General features: G+C 42.9%; 1 long non-coding RNA gene across 1 annotated transcript in view; it reads right to left on the bottom strand.

The window, feature by feature from the left end:
- Nucleotides 1–657: 657 nt before the first annotated feature.
- LOC142010415 (uncharacterized) overlaps nucleotides 658–8,676 on the bottom strand; it is a 42,424-nt gene continuing 34,405 nt past the window's right edge. Inside the window, exons 3-4 of the long non-coding RNA XR_012644796.1 lie at nucleotides 6,387–6,490; nucleotides 658–1,940 (exon numbers count right to left, since the gene is read on the bottom strand). This is a non-coding gene — a long non-coding RNA (uncharacterized LOC142010415). The remainder of the gene's footprint in view (nucleotides 1,941–6,386; nucleotides 6,491–8,676) is intronic.

Raw genomic sequence — 8,676 nt, 5'->3', positions numbered from 1 at the left:
AACTCATAAATGAATGGCAGGTGCTGTTAATGAATACTGACTACTGTGTCTGATTTGTGGGCACTTTTATTTGGCATTCCTGTCACACAAAAAATTCTGGACAACTGGTGGTAAATCTTCATGATAAAGGTAAATTAAGAGAAGCACATGACTTATATTCTGAAATTGATTTTACACGCTTTGTATTGGCAGCTCTGAAATAACTAAGCAAATATTTTAAAGAAGACAAGTTCCTTGAGGAACTATGTCTGATTAATTAAGAAGCACACCTGGCAGCCTGGATTAGAAAGCAAAATGACAATACTGCTGAAAATGTAATCCACAGAAGTCAGCACTGATGTAACTGATATATATCTCAAAGAGCTGGAAGGGACCTCAAGAAGGCCATGGAGTCCAGTCCTATGCACCCACAGAGGGACCAATCACCACCCCAACAGAATTTTTGTTTAACTTAACCTGCACCAGACTCTTGAAACGCTCCCCTTAAAAGACTGAGTTCACAACCCTGAGTTTACAGGGCCAATGCTCTAACCATTGAGCAATCAACTTGCAGTTGCAGTATAGCAATTTTTTATGAGACAGCCCATAGTAGGCATTATAAGAGCAACAGTGTGTGTGTACATGACTGCAGGACTTGTGGAAATGTCTAAAGTTTTTTTCCTTAAATAGGTTCCATCCTAAGAGTTTTTAAAGTAACTTTCTGTCACAAGATTAAGATTCCAAAAATAAGCGGTTTGATTTATAGGCTAGTTTGAAAATAGAAAGATTACTATAAATTGTTTTGTTTGTGAGGAGGATGATGTGATTAATCATAAATTATTCAAATGTATTTTAAGTTTCTTGGTAGATGAACGTTGAATGTGGAAAAAGAACCCTCGCAATCAACTATTTTTATAGGACTTTTGTGCTCAACCTTCCTTAAACTGGTGACCCAGTACCATCTAAAGACCTTTCCACTTGGATATGACCAAACCAGCGACTTCAAAAGTTGTCTCCTGTACCTGCTTTTCTTTATTTTTGGAGAGGGCACAGATTTACAGTCTTTGTGGTATCTAATAACATTTTTTTCATAAAATTGTTGGCCTTGATAGGACTTTTCACAAAATTTATGCGATTTAAGGATGATCTAATTCAAACCTGAGGAAACCTGATTGGACCAAGGTTTTTGACTCCATGAAAGACCTTTTACCTGGGTTTTCCCTCGACCTTGGAGCTAAGCATTGAATGACAGTGTAAGCCAAGTGAGCTGAGAACGTTCACCTTTTGAGTCACCAAGACACGTAAGAAAACATTGACTTTCCAAAATCTCCAAGACTTGGCCACTTTGAGGAAAGGAAGTCAAGACATTAAATAAGATTACCCCATCATTTGTCCAGATCTGAAGAAGGCTAGCAAGAAGTGCTGCATCAATAAAACATCACTGTCTGACTCCTTGGCTGAAGTTCTAGCATTGCTTTGATAATTGTATTGCTTTCTTTATTACATATTAGTAATAGATAAGTTTGGACAATGTATTTTTATTTTGTTTAATAATTTTCAACAAAATAGATAAAACTGATACTCTCATTGCTTTCAATAAGCAACATGAGTCAGGAACCTTTGAGTAGATGGGTGGCTACCAAGAAGTCAACCTAAGCCTTGAGAAGCTTTCTCTAATTAGCTTTTGGGTCTCACTTGCTAGATAGCGGAGACTGTGAGTATTTAAATGTTGCACTGTAAACTTATTTAAATCATCACACTCTTCTCATCTGTTAGGAAGTTGTATCTTTAGGCATGTTATACTCCCGTTCAAGGAAATATGATAATTCCGTTTATTCTGTTTATCAGTTTTGCATTTCTGAATTTGTTCATTCAATCTGCTATCTTTCTTTCCGCAACGAAGCCTGGGCCAATTGCTATGCAGATGTTCTGGGGTGGATTGACTCTTGTAATTCCAAATACTAAAAGGAGGACAAAGAAAAGGGCTAATATTAGATTTTGAAAATAAACCTCTCAGATATAATAGCAGTAGGCTGTCAGTCACTTGCCATTATCTACTTTGTGCCACTCTAATAGCTGAGGAGTGGATTAAAGTATCTCCAGAACAGTTCAATGGTATGTCCTCTCCTTTGCTAATAGAGAGGGTTCTCCAAAATGGGTTAGAAGGCAAGCCTCGACATTGCTATTAAATGCAGGGTTCCAGCAACCATCAGAAGCTATTTATGGTAACTACAAATTGTTTTCCATGAAAAATATACATACAGGCAGATACATTTAAGAGTTTGGGAAATGTTCAAAACAAGAGTTATTTTGAGGGTTAGGAAATAGCTTGTCTGACTGCTGCCAAATGCTTTTGGAATAAATCTTCCGTATGATGGAGTGGAAATAAAATGGAGACAAAAAACATCCCCCCCACCCCTTCAAGACTACAAGGAGATATGAATTTAAAATGTCCTTCACACTGTTACATTTGCACATCCACCCTCTCCATTTATCCTTTTACTTCCGCCCTATTTTTTGTCTCTTGGTTAGTACATCAGACAAGAATGCTGACATATTGCCTCCTCTCTCTCCCCCAAAGCTTTTCCATTTACCTTGGCTGGGTCTACACTTGCCCCCAACTCCAAAGGGGGCGTGTTAATCAGCACAATGGGAGATTACTAATGAAGTGCTGTGGTGAATACGCAGCACTTCATTAGGCTAATTCTCCCCTGTGGCAACTTCGAAGCTTCAAACTTCGAAGTGCCAGCATGTGTACAGTATATTCACAGCAGCACTTCATTAGTAATCGCCTGTTGCCCTGATTAACATGCCCTCTTTGAAGTTGGAGGCAAGTGTAGACAAGCCTCTTGAGAAATAAATTGTATGAGTTTGAAACTGGGTGTAGGAGAGAAAGAAAATGGCCGCTGGCGGACATGTGGGTTTGTTGTAGATGAATCACTTATAAGATGTGCATATCAAATGAACAAGTAACTGCTTAGATCCCAGGCCAGCCAAGAACGTAACTGCATTCCTAATCTTAAGCATGTCAACAGTGTGCCCTTGTCGCCAAGAAGGCTAATGGCATATTGCGGTGCATTAGGAGGAGTATTTCCAGCAGATCTAGAGAATGTATTATTCCCCTCTATTTGGCACTGGTGAGGCCACATCTGGAGTATTGCATGCAGTGCTGGGCCCCCCAGTATATAAAGGATGTGGATGAATTGGAGCAGGTTCAGTGGAGGGCAACAAAAATGATTAGGGGGCTGGAGCGCATGGCCTATGAGGAGACACTAAGGAATTTGGGGTTATTTAGTTTGCAGAAGAAAAGAGTGAGGGGTGATTTGATAGCAATCTTCAACTTCCTGAAGTGGGGCTCTAAAGAGGATGGAGAAAGGTTGTTCTCAGTAGCGACTAACAGCAGAACAAGGAGCTGTGGTCTAAAGTTACAGAGGGAGAGGTGGAGGTTGAATATTAGGAAAAACTATTTCACTAGGAGAGTGGTGAAGCACTGGAATGTGTTACCTAGAGAGGTGATGGAAGCTCCATCCCTAGAGGTTTTTAAGTCCCCCCTTGAAAAAGTCCTGGCTGCAATGATTTAGTTGGGGTTGATCCTGCTTTAGGCAGGTGGCTGGAATCAAAGAACTCCTGAGGTCCCTTCCAGCCCTAGCATTCTATGGCTGTGTCTACACGTGCCCCAAACTTCGAAATGGCCATGCAAATGGCCATTTCGAAGTTTACTAATGAAGCGCTGACATGCATATTCAGCGCTTCATTAGCATGCGGGCGGCAGCGGCGCTTCGAAATTGACGAGCCTTGCCGCCGCGCGGCGCGGCCAGACGGGGCTCCTTTTCGAAAGGATGCCACCTTCTTCGAAGTCCCCTTATTCCCGGAATAAGGGGACTTCGAAGAAGGTGGCGTCCTTTCGAAAAGGAGCCCCGTCTGGCCGCGCCGCGCCGCGCGGCGGCAAGGCTCGTCAATTTCGAAGCGCCGCTGCCGCCCGCATGCTAATGAAGCGCTGAATATGCATGTCAGCGCTTCATTAGTAAACTTCGAAATGGCCATTTGCATGGCCATTTCGAAGTTTGGGGCACGTGTAGACGTAGCCTATGAGTCTATGAGAGTTAAATGGTACTGACAATAGGTGGTCAATGGGATTATTCATGTACTCAATTAATAGCTTTGCTGGATTGGGACCTAAGCAAACACAGATTGAACCTCTCTAATCCAGAACTCTCTTGTCTGGCAACATTCATAATTCAGCATTATTTTAGTTAGCTGACTGACCACTTATCATAGATATGGCCGAGTTCCCATGATCCCACAAAGTTTGTTTACAGCCAACAGAGCTCGCTCTTCGTGATCTGTGCTGTTATTTAGCTGTAATTTACCCCTAAACATCTTTTAAAAGCCCAGTAAGCAGTGGGAGTGTTGGTAATGCGCTAGACCATATTGACATCCCATGGTCCAGCAGATCCTCTTGTCCAGCACCAGTCAGGTCCCAAGGCTTTCAGACTAGAGAGGTTCAACCTGTACTATTACCCTTTTCCTCCGTCACGCCATTTCCCTGACTGTTTATTACCCTCTTTAGCTAAAATTACATTGTGTGTTCTTTGAGATAGGTACCATGGGCCACATCCTCAGCTAGTGTCAGCTGCCATAGGTCCATTGACTTTAGTGGAGCTATGTGGATTCTGCCAGCTGAGGAAAACAGAAGAGGTGGGGCTAGAGCCAAAGTTCTTTAAAGTGCCAGGCACATTTTCAGGGGCTACAAAAATTATCATAAATAGCCACAGCAGCTGACCAGTGTGGCTTTTTTCTCTTCTCGGTTTGAGATACAGCAATTTGACATACAGAGCTAACTTTAAAGGTGACCTTTTGTGCACAATTATCCCCTAGATTTTTAAAAAAGTTGTAGGGCAGGATTCTCAGCTCCATCGGCAGCTACCTTTTGCTTTCTCCTAAGCACTCAGCCACTGTCAAATTGCCCTACAGGGTAGCTGAGGATCCCCCTGCTGAGTGAGGAGTCCTCAGAAAGTGTAGAACCCTTTACACAAGCTCAGGGATTCTCATATTTCATTACACCACAGCCCCCTTCTGACTACCCTAATTACTACATGATCCCAGGAATGGAACCAAAGCCTGAGCCTGCCTGACCCTTCTCATCCCTGGCAGGGGGGACCGAAGACAAAGCCCAAGGTCATCAGTCCTGGGTGGGGGACTTGTAGCTCAAGTCCTGCTGCCTGAGTTTGAAGCATAAGGCTGAACTCTGCCACCCTGGGCTGAAGCCCTTGGGCTTCAACTTCAGTGCCAGGCAGTGGGACTCGGACTTCAGCCTAAATTGTGAGAAGTCTAACATCAGCCCCACTGACCCCATTAAAATGGGGTCATGACCCATTCTGGGGTTCTGATCAGTAGTGTAGACCAGTATACTCTGTAAGATGTGTGCTTGTGAAGCCAGTCAGGGGAAACTCAGAAGCTGTCCAGCTGATTAGCAGAGCACCCACGGTTAGGTTTTTGTGTCTCTACTGGTGGTACACATTCACACATGCCTCAGTGCACATAAAAAGTTATTCTGCACATTGGTGAAAAAGACAAGAGGGAACCTTGGTTCTGAGCCACAGTTCGAGAACTGCTGCAATCACTCCCTGGTGCCCTGCATAAGACACATGTCAAGAGTAGAGAGGTGAAGAGGAAGCTCTGTACAGAAATACTGCAGGCAGCATAATTTAGTAGCCCTTCAGTTTTTCTGTGAAATGAATATTGGCCTCCAAAACAAGACCAAGTCCTTAATTTGATTAACAATGGTTTAGTTTATCTTGCTCAAATAAGTAAACAAAAAAACTATTGTAGAAAAGTGCAAGTTGAGAAAGTGTTCAATAGTGTTTCCTCTGAAAGCGAGCTGGAATTTCTAACCATCACACAGAAATTCTAATTTCTTATTCTAAACATCTCAAAAATATGAATGTCTGGAAATGACATACCCACTGAATGCCAACGATTCCCTCTTTTCTTTCTTTCACCTAGCAGCCTCAACAGAAAACAACTCGTGATAACTTTTAAACCCTGCCTCAACTAACTTTCTCCCAAATACTAAAAATATAGTTTAGCGCCAAACACAATAAAATAAAGGTGGAGTTTCTAAGCCAAGCAAGAGTGGAGCCAAGATGAGCCAAAAACTTGTTAGAATTGTTGAAAAAATAAATTAGAGCTAAATTTTCAGAAAACCTTAATTTTAAACTTAATTTTATGCTGTTTTTTACCAAATCAGGAAATTTTCAGCATAGGATGAAGTAAGTGGCATGCAAAGTTTCAGGAAGATTATTTTTTGCAGAGAAGAGTAGAGGAAGAATGATACCATATAATGCAATACAGTCTTCAACCTTAACTACCACCATGCTACACTTTAAAAAAACAAACAAACAAACCTGTACAGTAAACTCTTTCATATCCAGCAGGTCCTGGGACTGGGAGGTTGCCAGATATTCAAATATTCTGGATAATAGAGAGGTGTACCTAGCAATGCACAACACTGAAGAAAAACAAGAATAGATATTAAGAAACAAACAAAAATATATGCAAAGTACCTTATTTAGCAACAACAATAGCATTGTACACTGTAAACTTACACAGTATTTATTTGTATTTAGTTTCACTATACTGCACTTATGGAAAATGTAACTACAATTTACTTCTGGTTAAAATGCCGGTTATTTGAGAGTTCCAGATGATCGAATGCCAGACATGAAAGAGTTTACTGCATCTGGTACTGATGTTAATAGCTATATTAATTTAGCTCTTTGACATTAATGAGCATCCACTTCTACTTGGTTGCTGTGTCTAAGCCAAAGGTCAGATATTAAGTATAGATCCTAATTCTGCAAGCATTTACTCTTGTGGCTAAGGGCTGTTATCATGAGTAGCCCCCTTGAATCCCCAGATTGACACCGTTTGACTTCACTCTGGAAAGCACGATGCCTGTTATTACGGGTTTTCAGAATCAGGCCCTGTGTGTAACCTGAGCTGTGGCTGATGGATTCCTGTCAGAGAATTACCAAAGCAGTGAAAGGAGGCTCTCACTAGGCCTAGTACACTGCTTATAAAATGAAACCCTCCTGTCCTTAGCAGCTGCAGCCTGTTTTCACAAATATCTGACATATTTCTTTGGCTAACAGCCAGTTTGAGCTGTACCCAACACTTCTGTGGCCCCAGAATCCTTTGTAACTGCTACTTGAGATCTATGCCAAATCCAGCCTCTTGCTCCTTTCCTCCCCTTTATGAGCAGACATCCCACTCTAATTAATTAACCAACTGTGACTTCATCTTTATGTTACCGGGGCTGCCCACACTTTGCCCCCTCTCTCAGCTTGAGGACATCAGCACATTCTTGACTTCACCACTTGTCAACTCCCTTCTGCGAAAGGCCAGTGTCCTTTTTCACTGCCCTGCTCTGATCTGATCTGAATCAAAACTAGCCCATGCTAGAAATGCCTAGGCTTTGTGTAGGTTAAACCTATGCACAGTTGTTACTAATGAGCTCTAATTTCTCCATCCAGAACTGAAAAGGACATTTTTATCTCCATGTTACAATACTGTATTTAGCAGATACAGGTTGTACTTCCCATCTCCAGCACCCTGGAGACTTGAATGATCCTGCACAAGGGGATTCGCTGGATGAGGGGTGGTCAGACTCCCAGGCTGCCTGGACTGGGAGCATTCCTGCAAGGCTCCCACATGTGGCTGCTAAGCTCCCTTGCAAGGCTGCTGCACTCCCCAATCCTGGCCAAGTTCCCCCATGCTGTGGGGTTGTGGGCAGAGCTCTCCACGCCAGCTGGCTCCCTGCCATGGGGCAGCTGGGGTCCCTGTGGCTGCAGGGCTGTCAGCAGGACTCTAAGCCACAGCCATACTCCCTGCTGGCTCCCTGGCTATTGACTGGGGCTCGGCTCCCCATAATAAGGCTCTCCAACCCCAGTCGAGCTTCCAGTAGTAGTAGGGCTCCCTGCCTTGGGGCTGCCCCAGGGGCTCCCCAGAATGTACTGACAGCAGAGCTGCCTGCCACCACCAGGGCTCTGCTGCAACCCGCACAGCTGGAGCTCTGTGGTCCAGGTGTTCTCTGGTCCAGCAATATCCATGGTCCTCCTGGACAAGGGGTGTTGCCAGATGAGAAAGAAATGAACGAGAGAGTTTCAACTTGTACCTAGTGAGAAGGAGCCATGCTATGTGAAAGCAACATCGGGCCTTCTTAGGGTTTGATTTGATTTCAGACCCTGTGGAGTAATCCAGTAGAAGTGAGCAGTGCCTTTTTTGTAAAAAAGGAAAAAAAAAAAGAGGAGCCAGTACTCAGCTGGCTGTGGCCCTCCTTTCTCCTAACCAGTGCCATGGCTGGGGCTGCGGAGGTGCCGGTACTCAGTCCCGGCAAGTACCGGCACAAAAAAAGCACTGGAAATGAGGAAAAAGGAAACAAATTGCATTATGCCTAAATTCAAATAAGTTATTTTAAGCAAAACATACTCTAAAAGCTCTGGAATTTAATAAGATGAATTTCCAAAAGACTTTTAAAGTGTTCAATAGAAATCTATAATAGTGACAAAATTCTCTATGGCTTTGCCCACACTACAAAAAGAATTTCAAAGTTGCTTACTTCCAAGTACAACTTCGAAGTAAGCAACTTTGAAGCTGAGCATCTACACACACCCTACTTCGAAGTTAAACTTCAAA

The sequence above is a fragment of the Carettochelys insculpta genome, chromosome 3 (genome assembly GCF_033958435.1).
Source record: "Carettochelys insculpta isolate YL-2023 chromosome 3, ASM3395843v1, whole genome shotgun sequence".
In the NCBI taxonomy this organism is placed as follows: Eukaryota; Metazoa; Chordata; order Testudines; family Carettochelyidae; genus Carettochelys; species Carettochelys insculpta.
This window is presented reverse-complemented; position numbering and strand designations above follow the sequence as displayed.